The following is a 21,436-nucleotide window of genomic DNA, read 5'->3' as shown; positions in this document are numbered from 1 at the left end:
TCCTGGAATTTGTTCATTAGCTAGTCAAGCCAGAACGCCCTAGGAATCCTTATGTCTCGACAACCCAGAGCTGGGATTATAGGCCCGTGCTGCCACGCCTAGCGTGTTATGTGGGTGCTGAGGATGGGACTCAGGTCCCAACACTTGCGCACATGGCTCCATGCTAAGCAATCCCCATCTCTCAGGCCATCCTGCACTCAGCCTGGAATCACACGGTACGCAGTGGCTGAGGACTGAGGAGACACCTGGCTGACTATGTTCTTCCTTTGTGACTGTTTGGAGACACTGCACACTAAGCTCTTTTCTGTGATCCTTTCAAGTCACTGTCACTGTTGTTTTGAGGTGACATAGATCTTACTTCTATTGATCATAAGCCACAGACATGTTAGGCTGGGAGCGTTTGGGCAGGGTGGTTGTTGTGTGTACTGTATATTTACATATTGGCTCTGACGGATTTCCAGCCAATCTGAGGAGTCAAATTCCCACTCTGGTATTTCTGTCAAGTTTACTGGCGGGAAGGTATCATGCACTTCCTTCCCTTGCAACTATGAGAAAGCCACTTGTGTAGGTCCAGTAGCTGCGGTAGTCTGTGTCCAAATTCAGCCCATGAGTTTATGGCCTCCTCCCAGCACCCTGTGCTGAGCAGACTGATGAATGATTTCTGCATGGTGACTCAACGGACAAAGCAAAAGGAAGGAATAAAGGAGGCCTGTGCTCCTGAGGTGATGGTTCTTGCCTTCCGCTAACACCTGGCCCAGACCAATGGAAACCTCCAAGCCAAGGGGAAAGGTGAATTCTTCAACCTCAAACTCCTTACTGTTCAGGTAAAAGAGGGCATTCTCCTTACCGCTGGGGGCACTGATTTTCCTTAAAATATGCAGATGTGTACAGATGTGTAAAGGAGACCACAGTAGGACAGGCCTTGGCCAAAGGCGGCGGGGGGGGGGTGGGGGGGTGGGAGGGGTGCAACTGCATGCCTCCTGCAAGAAAGAGGCTCTCATGTGCTCAAGAGAAGTCACTTCTGAGCCATGGCGCTTGTCCATGCCTGGTCCCTGAGCAAAGAGAAGATGTGATCTCTGTTTCTCTAAGTCTCGCCAGTGGCTGAGAGGAGGAGAGCAGCTGGCTGTAACCAGAAGTGACCAGTAAAGGGCAAACCAACGTTTCCAAGTCAGGGACCGGGTGAGTTAAAGCAGTGACCAAGGAGACTGTAGGGACAATGGGTGCAGGGGTGGGGGTGGGGGGAGCGTTTGACTTCTTAGTGCCGTAGACCACAGATTACAGATACTCTCTTGAAGCCCTTGGCCTACAAGTCCTGCTAAATAAACCCTCTTTTTCAACCAACAAAATACCAGGAGCCCCTTTGTGAGCATGTCATGGAGCAAGTACCTTTCGCATATTTGACTGTAAAGTGTCATGGCAACTTGAGGAAACACACATGGATTTGGTGACCTATGTTGGAAACATGTGACTTTCACGTCATCTCAGTCTCTACCAGCATCACCTTTGCCCTTCATCTCCTAGACCTGGTTTTATAATTACTATCCCTCAGGCTGCTACGAGGCTATCTCCTTTCAGGCTTGGCTACCTTCAGATAACCCAAGGCAGACATCTGAATTCCTTTGGCAAATAGTCCGAGAACAAACTGCTTTTCTGTTGTTTGGGGAAGCTGTTTATGAAGAACTCTGGTCCAGTTGTGCACTGGTGGATTCTCAGAAGACTCCATACTGGGCCAAGCCTGAATATATTAATCTCCTCTGCCCTCTCTCCCATTCTCTCGTGAGCAAATCTTGAAGTGCTGTGAGGGTGTTAGCCTTAGCTGCCAAAGAAAACCACTAGGTACCTCCTCCACACTTAGAAAGGAAACCCGGTAGAGCTAGGTGCCTACTGAGAGCCAAAGAATGCTCCACTGGCTGTTTCTTCCCCTGACTTTAAGGAAGCACTATGGAATTTGTTTCAAAGAGTGAGATTCTGAGGTCAGAAGGACCTTGCTGAGTTAGTGCAGAACAGGGTTTTGTTTTGTCTTGTTTTGTTTTGTTTTAGGTCCAACCAGCTATCGCACAGCTGATTTCTTTTCTTTGTCCTGTCTGCTAAGACATGTTTTCTTTAGGTTAATATCTGAAAATGGCTTAAAAATGCATTTCCATATTTAAAGTAAGCCAGGCATGGGTATCCTATAATCTCAGTACTTAGGAGGCAAAGGTGGGAGAGGATAAAGCAAATGCAAGCCCAGTTTGATCTACATAGCCTTGTATGTAGCAAGTTCAAGGCCAGTCTGCTCTACACAGCAGTCAGGAGTAGAAAGTCTCTATCTCAAATAAATGTGTGTGTGTGTGTGTGTGTGTGTGTGTGTGTGTGTGTATGTGTGTACGCGCTACATACATGTGGTGATCCAGTGGTTAATCATGCTTGTGATGAAGTCTCAAGACCTGAGTTCAATCCCTGGAACCCACATGGTAGGAGTGATTTGTCTCTTACAAGTTATCCTCTGGCCTCTGCAAACATACTGTGGTACGTACATGTACACCCATCCAAATACACATGTATACATACACATGGAATAAATAAATGTAAATTTAAAAAGTATCAGCAAACAATATTTATATAGCCATAAGAATTTACCTATATGCCTCAAGGAAATTAAGAACAGAAATGAGACAAACATGAGTATAAAAGTCCACCTCTTGCCAGGTGTGGTAGTGCACACCTTTAGTCCAGCACTTGGCAGGCAGTGTGAGTTCGAGGCTAGCCTAGTCTACCAGTGAGTTCCAGGACAGTCAGGGCTATACAGAGAAACCCTGTGTTTAAAAAAAAAAAAAAAAAAAAAAATCTACCTCTGCGATTTGCTACTTGGTATGACTCTGAACAAGTTATTTTATTCCTTCATTTAAATGAATATTAATTGGGAATATACTACTTAGTCAGGAAGATCCTAGGTGTGAGAGATAGATCAGTGTTTATAAGCTTTAGTTTTGCCATCATAAGGATATTTTAGGAATTAAAGGGTGTAAAACATTTAGAACATAGCTGGGTAATAGTAGCACAAGTCTTAAGTCCCACCACTCCGGAGGCAGAGGCAGATGGATCTCTGAGGTCAAGGCTAACCTGGTCTACAAAGCAAGCTGCAGGACAGCCAGGGCTACACAGAAAAACCCTGTATCAAAAAATGAAACAAAACAAACAAAACAACAACAACAACAAACCTGGGCCAAGTTTACAGTGAGAGACCTAGAAAGTGGTCATGTGATCATTATTGTGATTACTGTTACTCCCGTGGCAACCATTGCTTTGCTTCCATTTGACTCTGAGAGGCCATCAGGGTAGGCAAAAGATGGGGAGGCCTGCAGCATGGCAGATGCAGAGTTCCAGACTGAAACATGACTCTCCTAACTGCCGTGACCCCATGGAATTGTCCACAGAGCCCCTTGGATACCTTTAGTCCTGTTGGCACTGGGTCCTTCCCGCTCCTTTCTCGGAGCTGAGGGCAAACGGTGAAGTCTGACTTCACTTTAAATGGCTGAGATTAAATTGATTAGCGTCATAACAGCCCCGTTATTTGATCACAGACTTTTCTATTAAATAAGGAGACGACCAGAACAGCAAAAACACACTGATGGAGAGGGTGCAGCTCCCATCTTGACAGCAAGCGGTCTCTGATTAGTCGTTTATAATTACTCAATTTGAACCAGATCTCTGGAGCCTTTTGATTTATCTTCTCCCTGGCAAACAGCTTTGGTGGTTTCAAGGCTTTGATGCTGGGTCTTTCATCTGGGCCTTCTTCAGAGGGAGGTCAGGAAAAGGGATTCTGTGTCCCATTTAACACAGGGCTACTCCCTCTTCTCCAATTTTAAGACACCCTTCCTTTTCTAGCATCCTCAAACCCAAGGCTTCCCCCGTCCCCAGACTCTTACCTGACCCTCATATGGTAGAGAACTTGGAACTCAGTGAGTGGCTGTGCCCAGACACCACTGATGACAGTTTGGAGGAGCCTGGGTAGGCCATACAGGCAGAATTGGGGAGAGGGTGTCTTCTTTTGCCATACACCTGCCCTGGAGCCTCCGCGGTCACTCACCTCGCTGCTCTATGCCTGCTCCTCATCTAACAGCAGTGAGGGTGTGCTAGATCACTGTGGGTCAAGGGCTCAGAACTGCCAGAGATCATCTCCTCTCAGCATTAAGACCCCTGGCAGCAGTCACAGCGAGTGAAGGCACCAGACTAAATAAAACTCAAGGGGAAAAAAAAAATATCAAAACTGTTGAAAACTCCAAAACTAAAGAAATCTCGTTCCCTGTCTGTCTCTGTCCAAGCATGGGTATAAGGTAGGAGGAAGGGTTTGTGTCCACCAGGATTTTCAACAATGAGTTGTGACAAGACACACAAAATTGAGTTAGCCAGGACTCCTTCCCAGGCCTTCTAAATTATGGTGATGATTTTGTCTCTGCTGGGTCTCAGGTGCCGGGGATTAGATTAACGATTAGATTACCCAAAACTCTTAATTTATAACACTGTTGCCTGGTACTCTTTTTGGGTAATTGTTTATCTGCTTTTTTCCCTCAGCAATATTAACATTTGAAGCTATTGTGTACCAGCAAGCACTCCATACTAAACTGCCTCCCTTCACTTTTTTTCTAACACATTAAAAGGAAAAAAAAAACAAAACTCCTTTTAAAATTATTCTCCAAAGGGCTAGAGAGATGGCTCAATGGTTAAGAGCACTGGCTGCTCTTCCAGAGGTCCTGAGTTCAATTCCCAGCAACCACATGGTGGCTCACAACCATCTGTAATGGGATCTGATGCCCTCTTCTGGCTTGAAAGTGTACAGGTCGACAGAGCACTCAAATACATAAAATCAATAATTCTTTTTTAAAAATTATTCTCTAAAAAAACGCAGCAAGATAGTTCACTTTTTATAAAACCTAAAGACACGAGTTCTACCCCAGGGACAAGCATGGTGAAGGCAGAGAACTGGCTCTCACAAGTTGTCTACTGATCTCTGTACGTGCTCCATGGTACACATAAGCACACACAATGGATAAAGGGTCAAGAACTTAATTCTTCACAGATAGAATTGTTTAAAATTTAATTAGTAATCATTAACTCAGACAGAAAGACAGACGACACACACACACACACACCCAGGAAATGTCTACATAACTGCTTAATTCCTAGATAAGCACCCCATGTAGCCCTATCCAGCAGACTATCCAACTATATAATTCAGATCCAAACATGATTATCCACAGGAATATAGGCCACTAAGATGATGATGAGAGTTCTTGGGTCTGTCCCCAAGCCGTTTAAAAATCCTGCCCCTTCCCAAGCTGGTGATACTTTGTCCACCATAGCAAGTTGCCAACAGGCAAGTCTTTAACCACAGGGACACAAGGCTTCCTTCCGATGCTGCTGTCTGGAACCTGGATTCCTTGGGGCACTAGGTCCCATACAGTGGACGAGTGCAGGGGGAATGGGTAATGCTTTCTAAACTGTCTGGAAGATCAGGATAGAGATAAATAAAAAGATCAGGGCTGGAGTGTGGCTCAGTGACAGAGCATGCCTAAGGCCCTGGTTTGATTCCTAGCACTGAAAAGCAAGCAAGCTCCCTTGTTGACACACTGGGTGTTATTAACAACCTTGCTGACACACTGGGTGTTATTAACAGCCACACTGTAACTCCCAGTCTAAGTGGCTGAAGTTGGTTTCTTTACAGAATATTTGACCACTTAAGCAGCATCTTCCTTCCTTCCTTCCTTCCTTCCTTCCTTCCTTCCGTCCCTCCCTCCTTCCTTCCTTCCTTCCTTCCTTCCTTCCTTCCTTCCCCTCTGTATTAGTTATTCTTCTTGCTGTTGTGACAAAACCCATGCCAAAAGAAACGTATAGAAGAAAGGATTTGTTTATGGGCAGTCTTTGGAGAGTCAGTGTATCATGGGAAGGCACAGCAGCAGGAGTATAGGGCAGAAGGTCGGTCACACGGCGGCCATAGCCAGGAGCAGAGGTGGTTATTGATGCTTAGTGTGCCTCCATCCCCTTTATTCAGTCTGGACCCTAGCCCAAGAAATGATGCTGATGCCCACATTTTTGGGCGAGTCTCCCATCCCAATTAAATCCCTCAGATGTGTCCATGGTGACTCTAATCCTATCAAGTTGACAATCGAGATGAACTGCTTTGCCCTTCCTCCTCTTTCCCATTTGCTGGGACAGAAAAGGGTCCCCCAAGAAGCCAATACTAGAGCAAGGCATGCTGGTGCACACCTTGAGTAGCAGCATTTGGGAGGCAGAAGAAGGTGGATCCAAGTTCAAAGCTAGCATGGTCTACATAGAAAGCTTCAGGCCTGCGAAGAGTAGGAATCCACTAAAGGAGGAGGGATGTAGCTCCATGCTTGCCTGGCAAGTAGAAGGTCCAGGGTTCAAATTCTAGTGCTGAAGAAAACATGTATATAGATCCATGTATATAGCACAGGTCCAGATACATAGCAAATTTAAGGCTGTGAGGACCCCCCCTCAGTGCCACCCTGGCAGTTCTAAGCCAGCCAGGCTATGCTGTTTCAAACACCTAGATTGCCCTGCATTTGGGATGCTGTCCATGAATTACAGATCAGGCTTAAAGAATTTAAATGACTCAAGCAGGGTGGCTCTGGAGATATTTGCACAAAGCAAAAATTTTAGACTAAATCCAACTCCTCAAATAGCATAGACTGCTGATCCACATCCTCGCACGTCAGATTCCCACAGGCCAGAAACACAGAGAACTGCAGCCAGTGGATGCAGCCTTTACCGGATGATAGACTGAAGGTGGCAGATAAAGGAGGAACAAGTCTGAGAAAGGGTCCCAGCCTGTGACAGACACTGGAACTATCTGGTGACGCTTGACCATATTCTTCCCGAAAGCATTTAACCAATGCATCTCCAGCAGCATCCATGGTGCCCAGCACATAGCAAATGCTCAATTAAGTGTTTGCTAGATGAGTGGATCATATCACTGGTTTATCCAAGGCTCCGACTTGATTTGAAGCAGTGTTTCTCTGTTTTCTCATGTGCTGCATGGCCCAGGTTAGCTACCCCACAAGCTTACAGTGCCTTATAACTTCCTGCAGAAGTGCTAGACATACATCACATCTGACTTTTTAATGTAGGTTCCTAGGATCAAACCCAGGTCATTGAGCTTGGGTGATAAGCACTTTTAACCATCCAGCCATTTCCCTGGCCCCTCCGTCTTGTGTTTCTATTATTAAAATTAAGGAATATTATGGGCTTTAAATTTTAAAGTAGTACTTTGGCACCAGGATGTCTTGGCATTTAACTTTTTAAAAGGGAAACCTTACAGCTTTGTATCTGTCATTTTGTGGTCATGCAGGTTCACTTCCAGAGAAGTTCCACGCCAACCTCCTCCCAAATCTAATCTTAGAAAAACATTAATTTCCTAGAGAATGGATCAGATACTGTGTGATTAGGCTCTGTTTTTGCACACTCTAGGCCTTGGTTTCATAACTGAGGATGAAACAGACTGGGGAGGACTTTGAAGTAAAGGGAGCACTGGGCGATTCAGTTCTCTGAAGCCACTAGCATCAGCCTTTGGGTTTTACAGAACCTTGCCAGGACACGGCATGGCCACTGGAGAAACAGTGTCCCGAATGCCGACAGGCTACTTGTGTTTAGAGGCCCCTTTGTGGGCATAGTGAGCCCTCTCCCCACTTTCAACCACAGGGGCAGGACAGTGCCCTGCATCACAGCTGACAGCCGTCCTGACAGCACATCAGAAATGGTGACTATCACACCAAGGTTCTCACAGTCAGGCAATGTTCCCCAGTGAGGAACCACCATGCTCAAGACTGCTGCCCCCTTGTGGATTGGGCTCTGGCCAGGTTGGTACGGGGGGGGGGGGGTCCATCACGGGGCCTTTGCCTCAGCACATCATAAGACTGCTCCTCAGGTTCCTGCTGACTCCAGGATCTTGTTGGCAAGTAAGCCTCTGCTCACCCTCCTGCCCCACCCTTCAATCCTGCACACACACACACACACACACACACACACACACACACACCGCTCACTTGTTATGTGAGGTTCAGACTGGGACGGAATTTAGGATTCTCCTGGCTCAGCCTCTTAAGTGCTAGGATTACAAGGGGGCAACTCCATATCTGGCTGAACCCATTGTTCAGATGAGAATGCTGATGATATGATAGCTTTCCTTACAACTCTTCCCTACTGACTGAGAGAAGACTGTGAAGGGTAAACTCTCTGCCTCGTGTGAACTGCCAGGTTTCTGTCGTTTGTTTTGTTTCGTTATTTAGGAAGACACCTACTTTTGATCAAATACACTGTAGAAGTATCAGGGATAACCTAGGTTTTAGAGGTCCCTAAAGAAACTTGGGGGCAGGAAGGATTTATTTAGCTTACACTTCCAGGTCACAGTCCATTATTGAGGGAAATCAAGGAAGGAATTCGAGGCAGGAACCTGGAATCATCAAGGAATGCTACTTGCTGGCTCCCCCCACAGCTTTATGCTTAGCTGGCTTTCCTAAGGAGATCACCTCAAGACCACCTGCCTAGGAAAGGTGCTGGGTTCTCCTACATTAATTAACAATCAAGACAAGCTCCCAAAGGCATGCTCACAGTGAAACAGGGCTTTCCTGTCTGATGACTCCAGGCTAGGTCAAACTAAGTCAAACTAACGGTCAAAGCTAATTAGGGTGCCGGCTATCTTTTGGGGGGGTTCCTGTAAAGCAGCTCCCGGGATTAAAAAACGGAGGACTAAGCTAGCTGCCTAGAGGGCTCCTTGGGAGACCTGTTGAGCATAAGAAAGTGAGGTGCCAGAAAGGAGAGAAGGTGTGTGTAGCCAGTAGGTTACAGCCATGACCAGCCAAAGTCTCACTCACTAGGGGACCCCCTGAGAGTCTATAAAAATACAGTCCGTAAATCTCCACTAGGAACAAGGAGGTAGGGTTGCCAAATACAATGCCTCCTTTTACCGACAAAAGGGAGTTCCTTGGGATGTCAGCTGCCTTAGATGGGAACTCTCTGAAGTAGACAGATACAAGATGACAGCATCCACAGGAGACATTGAAGAAGAAGATCTCTGGAGTGGCATATGCCACATGGGTGATGTCTCTGCAGGTGAGTATCATTCAGTGCAACCTCGGTGAGTTGGACCAGATGACCTCTGACATTTCCTATGTTACAATAATGAATGACCCTGCTACAATACCCTTCACTCAGCATACAACCACACAACGAGTCTTCAAGCCATTGCCATTCCGAATCCATCCAGGAGGAAGACTCAAGCTGAGGCTACCTCATGATAATGTTTACCATCCTTATCTCACTCCTGGGCACAAAGAGGCTCAGGTCACAACATCCAACTAAAGTTTAATAACATTGTTTGGGAATATTTATTTACCTTAATAGTTACATTCTATTTATAGCAAGAATACTGGATTTTTGTTTATCTTAGTAATATAAACTTCCAGTTAAAGACAAATAATCAGGGGACGCCTATGTCATTTTATAGAAAATAATTTTGCCCGACTCAATGTTAAAGGCTATAGCTAAGGTGATTCATTTTCATGGCACTAGCAACATTTTGTAAGTCACCAAAGTAACTGGCCCATGCATTTTGCCACCCATGACAAGCACAGATGGGCACCTCCCTCTGGCCTTCTCCCCTGGGATGGCTGAATGGGGCCTCCTCCTTCCCTTGTCTGCCCAGTCATGGATTAAAAATGATATTCATATCTAATGGACCTAACTTTAGCCACAGGAAACAGGAGTGCTTGGGGAGCATTAGCCCCAAGCATCAGCCAAGCTTTGGTCAAGGATGGACACTTTATCTGCCCTCAACCTTCTTCCTTCTCCCTTCGGAGGAGGGAGTGAGGCAGCTCTTGCAGGACCAGCGGGGAGCCAGGCCTCTGTGCTCTGCTTCCCAGCTCCTGAACAGGACACTCCCATTTTCTTGTTGTTGAAATGTCATGTCCTGGCTCACAGTGCAATGTACTGTCAGAACCAAGCAATACCCACACTTGGATGTATTCTAACAGATACCGTGATGATGAGAAACTTCCAAATGAGAAGTTGAAAGACCTTCTAAGTTGTAATCATCCGCACTTATGAAATGTTTATTCAAAAGGAGACAGTTCAACTTCCATCCAGATATTCCTCCATCTTTATTATAACACAGTTTTCTGAAGCCTGTGCTGCGGACGTTTATAAGTCATAATGATGTTATCTTTTTAAAAAATATTTATTTTGTATATGTGAATACACTGTTGCTTTCTTCAGACACACCAGAAGAGGGCATCAGATCCCATTACAGATGGCTGTGAGCCACCAAGTGTTTGCTGGGAACTAAACTCAGGACCTCTGGAAGAGCAGTCAGTGCTCCTAACCACTGAGCCATCTCTCTAGCCTCATGATGTTCTCTTTTTCTTGCCTGATGTATAAATTGTAGAATAAAACAATCAGTGAAAAAGTATTGCCCAGGTTGTGACCTATTTTTTTTTTAAGACTGGTACCCTAGCCATATAATGTTAGCCAGTTTGCTATCACTCTGGATCAATTTCTCTATCTCTCAGTTCAGGGATTTGAACCAGATGGCTTCTAGCATCTCCTTCTCATACGATAGCACGTGGCCAAGGACACTGCTGGCTGGGAGAGGAAAGGCAAGGAGGCTGACAGAGACTGGAAAACTTTCAGGAAAAGCCTGAGGTTCTCCACTTACCTCAAAATTGCCAATAACAATAATCCTTCTACCAGCAGTGTGTGTGTGTGTGTGTGTGTGTGTGTACTGAACAGACCACAAAAGGGATATCTGTTTATGGTAGATCTGGAAGAGAGGCTTTGAAGTCACGCCCACAAGCTTTCCTGTGGACGTTGGAAACTTCCAGAACCCTGCTTGTGTTGGTAAAGAGACGCAAGGATGCTTCAGACAAGATGAGACCTAAATCTGCAGGAAGCAGAGCAAAGTGAAAGCATGGAGCCTTTGGCCCCAAAGTGATGACGTCTCAAGACAACTAAAGTAGAATAGACCAAGCACGTGACCTCGCTGGGAATAGGTTCCAGTCAGGTTATACTGGCTGCAGGTTGGCTTCAGGCTCACAGAAGCCTCAATGCCTCAGGCTGGGGCCTTTCCCCAAGCTCACGTCGGGCATTAGACAAGGTATGATTTATTCTTTAGGAATGGCCTACAAGCATCTAAGACCAGCTCAAAGAGAAATTCTATCTAAAGGAAATATAGTATCTCAATTTTTATATTCCTTCTTCACTCAGGGAACCAGAATAGAGAACATATTTCCTGTTGCATGCACACACACACACACACACACACACACACACACACACACACGTTTCATTAAGGCAAAGAGAGGTGAGGTACTGGAAGGGAGGAATTAAAACAGGATATCACTCATGCCTGCAGGGTCTCTCACATAAAACTGAAAGAGGACCAGAGATGCTGGGGGTGTTCTCAGCTTCCAGTTAAGTTGCAAATGTGCGGCCAGCACCACAGCACCCCACCTTTAGGGACACACGCTACACTCAGAGAGCAACTCTCCTTTCTGCCTGGCCTGTAAAAAGATGCTGGAATCACAGATCTGCTCCTGGGTTCATCCACTGGAGCACTGCATTCTGGCCAACAGACAGGAAGAAAGCCTGTTTTATAGTTAGCCTTGAGTTACTGCCTCCAGAGCAGTGGATCTCAACCTGTGTGTTGAGACCCCTTTGTGTGTAGGTGTGGGGGGCAGTGGTAAAGGACCCTGTCACAGGGGTTACAAATCAGATATCCTGCATATCAGATATGTACATCATGATTCATAACAGTAACAGGATTACAGTTATAAAGTAGCAACAGAATAATTTAATGTATCTAAGGACCGCAGTGTGAGGAAGGTTGAGAACCACTGCTCTAGGGTTTGGCAGTCCCCAGGAGTCCTCAGAGCACAATCTTTTCACTGTCCTGAAGAGCTTTCTCACAGATATAAACATGTTGCTTCCACTTCCTTCAAACCACCTATGACTCACAAACTTCAATCTGCCAAATGCCCAATCAGGCTTGTGTCTAAAATCTGTCACCACTGGGTGTCTACGGTGACACCTATGACTTATCATGGAACCTACCACACACCCATGACTTAGGCCCAGCCTTCCTCCTGCTAGGCCTCCCATGCATCTTTTATGACTCAGTCTGTGGGTCCTGGTTTAGAAACCCTCCCTGAGTCACTCCAAGTTTTCTCCTTTCATATTTAAAAATATGAAAAAGATATTTATATTTTTAATAGATAATACAATGCATTGGGGTGTTGGGGCATTTTTTGCTAACCATTTTGGGTCCCTGCCCACCCAAGGGAAAAGGGTGAGACATAGTTTCATATAGTCCAGGCTGGTCTTGAACTCTTGACTGCCTAATCTTCTGCCTCTGAGATTACAGGTGTGAGCCATACTGCTTGGCCAAATGCATGGGATTAAGTTGTAATACATAGCATACAATGACAGGGACACCTCTCTCCTACCCCAGCTGTCCTGTTCTCTCCTGGGAGACAACCTCTGCAGTGAGTTCCTTCCAAATTCTTCCAGAGTTGCTTCAACATAAAGCCGCAAGCAATTCACCCAAATAGTGGCAGCCCTTCTACTGTAGCTTGAAAACCTTCCATGCTAACAAACCATCAAGCCAACACAGATGGCTTCATCTCTTCAGTAGCTGCAAATCATAAACACACACACACACACATATACACAGACATATATACACATACAGAGACATACACACACACACACACACACACAGACATATACACACACACAGAGACATACACACACACACACACAAAGAGACATACACACACAGACAGACAGACAGAGACATACACACACAGACACACAAACACACAGAGACACACACACACACAGAGACACACACACACACAGAGATACACACACAGACACACACACACAGATACACACACACACAGATACACACACAGACACACACACACGCACACATGTAAGTGCTTGAGACAGGGTTTCTCTATGTAGCCTTGGCTGTCCTGGAACTCACTCTGTAGGCTAGGCTGGCCTGGAACTCAGAGATCCACCTGCCTCTGCCTCCTGAGTAATGGGTGCCACCATGCCCCGCCCAACAACGCAGATTTCTAATGCACTTACTCACTGAAATCTGCACTAGCTGACATGTTTGTGGCTACAGAAGATGGTCTACATGATCAGTCCCTGTGCAAGACAGAACACTGCAGTAATATCCAGGCTAAGTGCTTAGCCCTGCCAGACTATACCGGGAGAGCCCACTGCAATTCATACTCCTGCCGACCAAAGTATGGACCAGCCTGCCATTCTCACCCACAGTGTTATCTATATTTAAAATCCCCACCAAGTCTCAAAGTGAGAAATGAGAGTTTGGTCCGGTTTAAATTGACATTCTTCTGAGGTGAAACCTCTAGAGTTCTGCTATACTATATAGTAGTCAGGAAGTACATGCAGCCATTCAGATCTATAATCTAATCCAGTAAAACGAAGAAAGAAAAAATGTGCCCAGCTCCTTCACTGCACTAGCCAGTTTCAAATGTTCAATGCCACATTTGTGGCTGCTGCCCTCCATGTGAGTCAGGATGGGTTCTCCAGGTGGTCCCACACTAAACCTGGACTGGCTGCTGTGGCCCATGTGCACTGACCAGACATTTGAAATGTGGCTGGTCTCAGTTGACCTGTATATCTGAAAGACAGTGTTTTTAAAAAATTATATATATATATATATATATATATATAATTATAAAATATATAATATAAAACAACTATAAAATTATATAATTTATACATAATTATATAAATTACATAAAAATATATATCTTTAAATATCTTTAAATTTTAATATATATTTTAAAATAATTTTAAAATATAATTAAATACCAATTAATATATTGCTATTATTTAGATATATTGAGATATTGAGTTAATATTATAAAAATTAGTTTCTTTTTGTTTTTACTTCTTCTTTTTTTTTTTTTGTTTTTTTGTTTTTTTGTTTTTCGAGACAGGGTTTCTCTGTATAGCCCTGGCTGTCCTAGAGCTCACTTTGTAGACCAGGCTGGCCTCGAACTCAGAAATCCGCCTGCCTCTGCCTCCCGAGTGCTGGGATTAAAGGCGTGCGCCACCATGCCCGGCTTTACTTCTTTTTTTAAATGTATATGAGTACACTGTAGCTGCACAGATGGTTGTGAGGCATCATGTAGTTGCTAGGAATTGAACTCGGGACCTCTGCTCACTCTAGCCCCGCTCACTCCCACCCAAAGATTTATTTATTATTATTATATGTAAGTACACTGTAGCTGTCTTTAAACAGACCAGAAGAGGGCGTCAGATCTCATTATGGATGGTTGTGAGCCACCATGTGGTTGCTGGGATTTAAACTCAGGACCTTTGGAAGAGCAGTCAGTACTCTTCTTACCCGCTGAAGCCATCTCTCCAGCTCTGTTTTTACTTCTTTTAGCCTGGCTATTAGAAAATGTAGAATTATGCATGTAGTCTATGTTGTTTCTGTGCACAGCACACCCAGGGACATGTGCTTCAGGAGCATGTCTGCCCTTCCATGGGAATTACTGCAATCCATATAGCCATATAGTTGCAAAGTGAAGTAAAACAGACTCTTAGGATGCTTTTCCCCTATGCTCACCCCATCCCCATAAGACAGGCTGAGCTGAGAAAGGAAAAAAGAAAGGGCCACAGGATTCTGCTGGCCAAGAATTGAGCCAGGAACAAGCTGGCACCCTCCCCGCTTGGGTGGACACAGGAAGCAGAAGCCTTGCTGATTCCGGGCAGGAACTGATTTCCTGGTGCTTCAGAGAACAATCCACCAGAAAACAAAGTGAATGGCCTTCAAAAGGAACCCAAGAAGGCTTCAAATGTGAATCTCCAGGGCTCTGCAGGGCCGTCCATCCCTGCTCCATCCCATCTCCACCCTCACCCCGGACTTAGACTGGCCTCCGCACAGGTCCCAGCTCAGCCAGCTCTGTGTACAGCTCCAGGTGAGGACAGAGAAAACAGAAACCAGAGAAGAAAACAGGCTCTGCTGGCACGTTCTCACAACATGGGGGCTATGCAGTTGAGAGATGGTCCATGTTCCTGCATCTGTGCCTTTGACTTGTGAAAGGGAAGGACAAAAACCATCGTTTTTTAGAGTAAGATCCGTGAAGCTGAGAGTCCAGGTCAGGCACTACATTCTAAGAAGATAGTAAGATCTTCATGGGCTGGCAAAATGGCTCAGCAAGTTAACCCTTGTGGCCAAGGCTTGGAAGCCTGAATTTAATCTCCAGGACCCATATGGTGGAAGGAGAGAACTAACTCCCAAACGCTGTCCTCTGATGTCCCTATATGCACCACGGTGTATATAAAAGTGCAAGTGTATGCGTATTTATTACACACATACACAGACACATACACATATGTTATAATCACATGTGTTTGTAAAAAAGTTTTTAAAGATGCAATCCCATTTAAGGATAAATCTTTTTTTTGGGGGGGGGGGGTTGAGACAGGGTTTCTCTATGTAGCCCCGGCTGTCCTGGAACTCACTCTGTAGACCAGGCTGGCCTCAAACTCAGAAATCCGCCTGCCTCTGCCTCTGCCTCCCGAGTGCTGGAATTAAAGGCGTGCGCCACCACGCCTAGTGGGATAAATCATTTTTATGCTTGGGAAAAGCATTTGTCGTTGTTGTTATCTGTGTGTCTTTGGGCAAGGGAACTAACCTACCTGTTGTGTAACCAATCAAATAAGATTTGTTGAGAGGAGTTTTCCTGCCTCTTTCGATGGGTGAGTACCTTGTGTACATAGAAACGAGGTCTCATCAACCCCCCCATCCTCATTGCCTGCCTCATTTGGAAACCACCCCCCGGCAGTTGACATAAGAAAGACTCTGAACCTGACCTCAGCACAAACTCCTAAATACCTTCCCTTCCTCCAGACAGATTTCTTCAGAGACGGAAGGAAAGAGAGCGGATGGGTGAATCCCTGGAGTGGAGGGAGCTCTTCCCTCAGGGTGGAAATGCTCATGATTGTGTGCAATGTTCCGTGGAGAACACCCAAGGGTATGTGAGGCCTCACGGGGGACAGAGGACTGGTGATTTAGAGGGACTATGACAGACCAAGTACCCTGCTAAATCCTCACTACACTTGGGTACTTGAAGAGTTAACACCCAGACCAGCCTACAATACACACCTGGGAGTTCTACACCCAAGCTGTACAGGAGCAAACCCTGCTCTCTACCACGTGCCCCTGTACTCCTGACACTGAGACAACTCACAATCCCCTTCTCCCAACCTGTGTCCCTGACACCAGACCTTGGCCAATCGATCCTTTCTTGCATAAGGACTTTAGAAGCATGCTGCAGGCCATTCTGCATGGATCTCTGTATCTGCCCGGTGGGGACATGGAGGAACAAGTGGAGTTCATCCTGAGAAATAATCAGCACTAGCCAAGTCTCAACTAGTCCCCACAGACTGCAATCTATCATGTATTTATTGAGGTCTGAGACATGGCAGACTTTGGTTAGATAGTCTCATCATCTGTATCATTTATCCTCAGCCCAATATAGCAGAAAGTTCTACATAGAGATCAGTACATGTAGGCTCAGCAACAATATCTGCGATCCCTCAACTGGGGCCTGTGACTTGCTCTGGCCAGTGGAGTGCGGGTGGAAGGGACAATTCCAGGCTTTACACATTGGGAGGGCCAATTTTAATTGTCAACTTGATACAATCTAGAATCACCTGGGAAGGGAGTCTCATTGAAGGTCTATCTAAATCAGGTTGACCTGTGGTTTGTCTCCTGGGAGAGTGTCTGGATTACAGTGACAGGTAAGAAGCTATAGCCCACTATAGGCAGCACCATCCTCTGGGCTTGGGTCCAGGGCTGTTGTTAAAAGGAGAAAGTAAGGTGAATGCAAGCATGTATGCATTTTCTCTGCAGTTTTGACTATGGATGTGACTAGCTGTTTCCAGTCTCTGCCACCTCCATTTTCCTGCAGTCATGGACCATTGCCTGAGCTGTGAGCAAGAATGAACCCTCTCTCCCATGCTGCTTTTATCAGGGTATTTTGTTACAACAACTGGAAAAGGAGGCCAGGATAGACCTTAAAAGATGTAACACCTCTCTGCTTGCTCCTCTGGACAAGAGAAGAATCCATTTGTGACCTCTCATGGAGCAGACTCCTAGCCAGCCTGCCTGTGAGGTGAATAAAGATTGTGTCTCTCTGCCTCAGATTTTGGGGACGTTACTCAGCATGAACTGAACAAGAGTGACCCTGACCTCTCTCACGTCTCACAAAGGTGGGGTTTTATGAACTGGGTCATTTTGTGGCTTTCTTGTTGCTTCCTCTCCAAGCTGGTAATGGTCCATTCAAAGAAGCCAGCAGAGGCCACAAAGATGAACATTTGGTCATCTGAACACCTGATACAAGCAATAACCAAGCTGCTTCTCCAGGAGTCCGGGGGTGGGGCTGATGGCTCAGAACTGGGGTGATTGTTCATTCCCATGAAGTAAGCAGAGTCAATAACCACAGCCGATGTCAGGGGACAGGTTGGGGCCTGTGAAAGGACAGGAAGGAGGCCGACAGGACCAGTAGTGAAGAGGTGGGGAGATGGGCCAAGCAGCTTGCTGAGATGACCACACTAGGCATGAAGAGAAGCCAGAACAGGGCTGAAGTTAATCAGAAAGCAGGTGGGCAGAGCCAGAGGTGGCAGCCAGAGTGGTCCTGAGCTCTTGCCCACAGCAGAGAGCAACCTGGACCTCAGGAGCTGGGAGGCCACTGAAGCATATGACACGATCCCAGGGTGTCGTAGAACCACCACAGAGCACATGGGGTGTGCCCATCTCTGTTTATCATGTTTCTTGGCAAAGAAATGGCTGAGCTGTTATTCAGGACTACTAAGTCATATGACAAAGGTAAGGTTTAAGAACAAAGTAAAACACAAAACTAAAAGGCAAAACAACAACAACACCAATAATAAAAAAAAATAGTATGTGAAAAATTACTGTCCTGGGCATGTTCAGACGTGGAAAACGAGGCTGCCCTTGGAGGGGCACAAATCCAGTTCAAATTTCTCTTCCCTCCAGATCAGCCATGGGTCAGGCGAGCATGCTCTGTGTTTGAAGGGCTTCTCTGATTTTACTAACTTTATATAATCCATAAGATAGGTCTGATCCTTGTGCCCATTCAGCAGGTGAAGGAATTGAGGTACAGAGAGAAGAAACTTGTGTTTGAAGTCAAGATGCCCACTCTAGGATCCAGATTCTTTTTTCACTCTTAAAACTATACTTTTTAAAATTTTGTGTGTATTAGATGTGTTGCCTACATATATTGCCATGCACCACATGCATGGCAATACTTGTGGAGTCTAGAGAAGGGTGTCAGAGCCTCTGGAACTGGAGTTATAGAGGGTTGTGAGTCACCATGTGGGTGTGAGAGCCAGTCTTCTGGAAGAGCAGCCAGTGCTATTAACAGTTGAGCCATCTCTGCAGCTCGAAGGAACCACAACCCTAACAGCTATGATTCTACTGCCTTTAAAAGAGAGGTGGGGGCCAGGGAAGTTGGCAGTACCCAGTGTTAACCGCAGTCTGAAACCTGATGACTTCCAAACTCCAGACTCCTACCCCGTGCTCTGTCCCACTAGACCAGAAGGAATGAGGGAACACAAGAACCAATGGCAGGGGGACAAGTAGGAACCTTTAGGAGCTGAGAGAGAAGCCATTGAGACTGGCAGGGAAGAGATGGGAAAATGAGCTAGACAGCATGCTGAGGCAGGCCCACTCGGGATACAGAGAGGCCAGAGCATGGGTAATGTTATTTAGAGACCAGGATGGACAGAGCAAGGATCAGCGCCAGAACCGGCTTCCTGAGCTCTTCCTGAGAGAGCCGCCCACCCAGCCAACACCGGGAACCTGTTTCCCTAAGTGACATCCATATGGTCTATATTTAGGTCCTAGAGCCACCCATTGTTTCAGTCCCAGCAGACAGTGGTGGTCACCACCCTGAGTGTGTCCCTAGTGAGTCACACGGTTGAGTGCTCTATCGGGAACCAGCTTTGAATGTCCTTCTCCTCCTGTGGCCTCCATGTCCAGTCCTGGGAAGGCTAGGAGAGGGGTTTTAAATAAAGCCCTGCACGCAATAAGCTGCCTCGCCCCCTCCACAAAAATAAGCCAAGATGGTGGCTGCCGCCAAGTCCATGTATACCACCGAGCCTTGTCTTTGGCAGGATTGCTTCTCCACCTCTGTGCTGAGACCCAGTGTAAAATCTGCCCCTTCTCTGGTAGTCACTCATACATCCTAGTTAGTACCACATGGGACCTGGTGAAGTTGGCTGAGTGCTGCTGGCTGGTCCAGCTTGGCACGTCATGAGCTACTTCAGTTGTTTCTCAGGACAACCAAAGAAGGTGGACATTATTATTTCCATTTCACATCACAGAAATTAGATTCAGAAAGGCATCATAACACACAGCTAGTAAGGCAAAGCTGGTACCCAAACCCACACCAGCCTGGTTCCAAAGTCCGTGCCCGAACCCCACTGGCTGCCAGCTCTCCACAGATGCAGAACTACTTGGATCAGATCTTAGTTACGGTGCTAACTTAACCTTTCTCCTTTCCTCCCTCCCATCCATGACCAAAACTTCCCCAGAGCCTTTTCTGGAAACTGTCAGAGATAAAATAATCAAAATTATCAAAATTTATTCCATTTCTTCTTTTTTTTCGAGACAGGGTTTCTCTGTGTAGCCCTAGCTATCCTGGAACTCACTTTGTAGACCAGGCTGGCCTAGAACTCAGAAATCTTCCTGCTTCTGTCTCCCAAGTGCTGGGATTAAAGGCGTGTGCCACCACTGCCCAGCCCCATAGATTTCCAAAAGAAATCACCTAGCTCATTACATTTAGATTCAAGTAGATATCCTAAAAACATCTTGTTTGTTTGTTTGTTTGTTTTTCAAGTTGCCCTGTCTGTCCTGGAACTTTACTTTGTAGGCCTTGACTCAGAGATCTATCTGCCCCTGCCTCCTGAGTGCTGAGATTAAAGGCATGCACCACCACTGCCTGGCTTTAAAAACACTGTGACAGACATAAAAACTAGTTTTTTTTTAGCTGGGTAGTGGTGGCGCTTGCCTTTAATATCAGCACTTGGGAGGCAAAGGCAGGCTGATTTCTGAGTTCAAGGCCAGCCTGGTCCACAGAGTCAGTTCCAGGATAGCCAGGGCTACACAGAGAAACCCTGTCTCGAAAAACCAAAAAAATTTTAAAAATTTAAAAGTTTAAACAAACAAACAAACTAGTTTTTACTTTGATACAGCATAGCTATCTGCATGCCTGAGATTCACATCATGGCTGAAATGAGTTTGGAAACAGATGACATTTGATAGGTGAGTAAACAGAGCCGCAGAGAAAGTGACTTGTCATGAATGCTCTTCCTCAGGTCATCGAACCCTACCAAACACCAAAATGGACAAGTTGACAAAGCACCGAAGAGAAAGTCCTTCAGACACTGTATATGGCAGGAGACTAAGCAGGGCCCCAGTATTAGCTACCACCTGCTGCCTAGTGGCTAAAGATGTCATTTCTGCATCCACTCTGCCTTCATATGAAACTTGATTTTTCTTGTCAGCAAGCAGACTTTAGGAAAATCAACTTTTCTAAGCCTCAGTGTTACCATCTGCAAAATGGTAAAACAGTAGCTAATCCTTCCAGGGCTATAGCAGCTTCATAAGCTAGTAACGTAAGTGCTATTGTTTGTTCTACGTTAATATCATTGTGTTAATGTCGTTTATATGTAACACCTTTAAATGTCAATTCCCGCACCCCAAAGGCTCAAAAATTATTCTTCATTAAGCAAGCAAGTAGCTGGTGTCGTGAGCTGGAGGAGAATGAAATTACCCAAGTCACATGACAGGATTAAAAATACATGTTTATATAATATCAGTAGAGTTAAAAGGAAACTACAATGGGGGAGAAAATATCAATACATCATATATATATAATAAGGGATAAATATCCAAATACAGAAAGAATTCCTAAATTCAACAACAAAGATCAAACACCCTGATTCAAAAATAGGCACCAATCTTGAGCTGTTTCTCTGCAGATGCACAAATGATCAACAATAAATATGAAAACATCCATGTCACCAGCATTAGATGAACACAAAACGAAACACATAACAAAAATAAAAACAGAAAATAGTAAGTGTTGTCAAGGATGTTGAGAGCCTGGGATCCTCGTGTGCTTCAGGCAAGATGGAGAAAATCACAGATGCCATGGGACTACGACGTAATTACAATCCAGCAATTCTACTTTGGGGTACAGACCCTGAGAAAGTGAAAGGAGGGTTTCAAAGGTCTATTTGTACATTCACATTTGTGATAGCACCATTCACAATGCTAAAGCCTGAAAGTGAGCCAGGGCTCAGT

At 45.5% G+C, this 21,436-nt stretch overlaps 1 protein-coding gene across 6 annotated transcripts in view; it reads right to left on the bottom strand.

Moving 5' to 3' along the window:
* Arhgef3 (Rho guanine nucleotide exchange factor (GEF) 3) overlaps positions 1-21,436 on the bottom strand; it is a 289,456-nt gene that overhangs the window by 142,505 nt on the left and 125,515 nt on the right. The window lies entirely within an intron of this gene.

The sequence above is a fragment of the Mus musculus genome, chromosome 14 (assembly GCF_000001635.26).
Source record: "Mus musculus strain C57BL/6J chromosome 14, GRCm38.p6 C57BL/6J".
NCBI classification, from domain to species: domain Eukaryota; kingdom Metazoa; phylum Chordata; class Mammalia; order Rodentia; family Muridae; genus Mus; species Mus musculus.
Note: the sequence above shows the minus strand (reverse complement) of the source record. Positions and strands in the feature narration are given on the sequence as shown.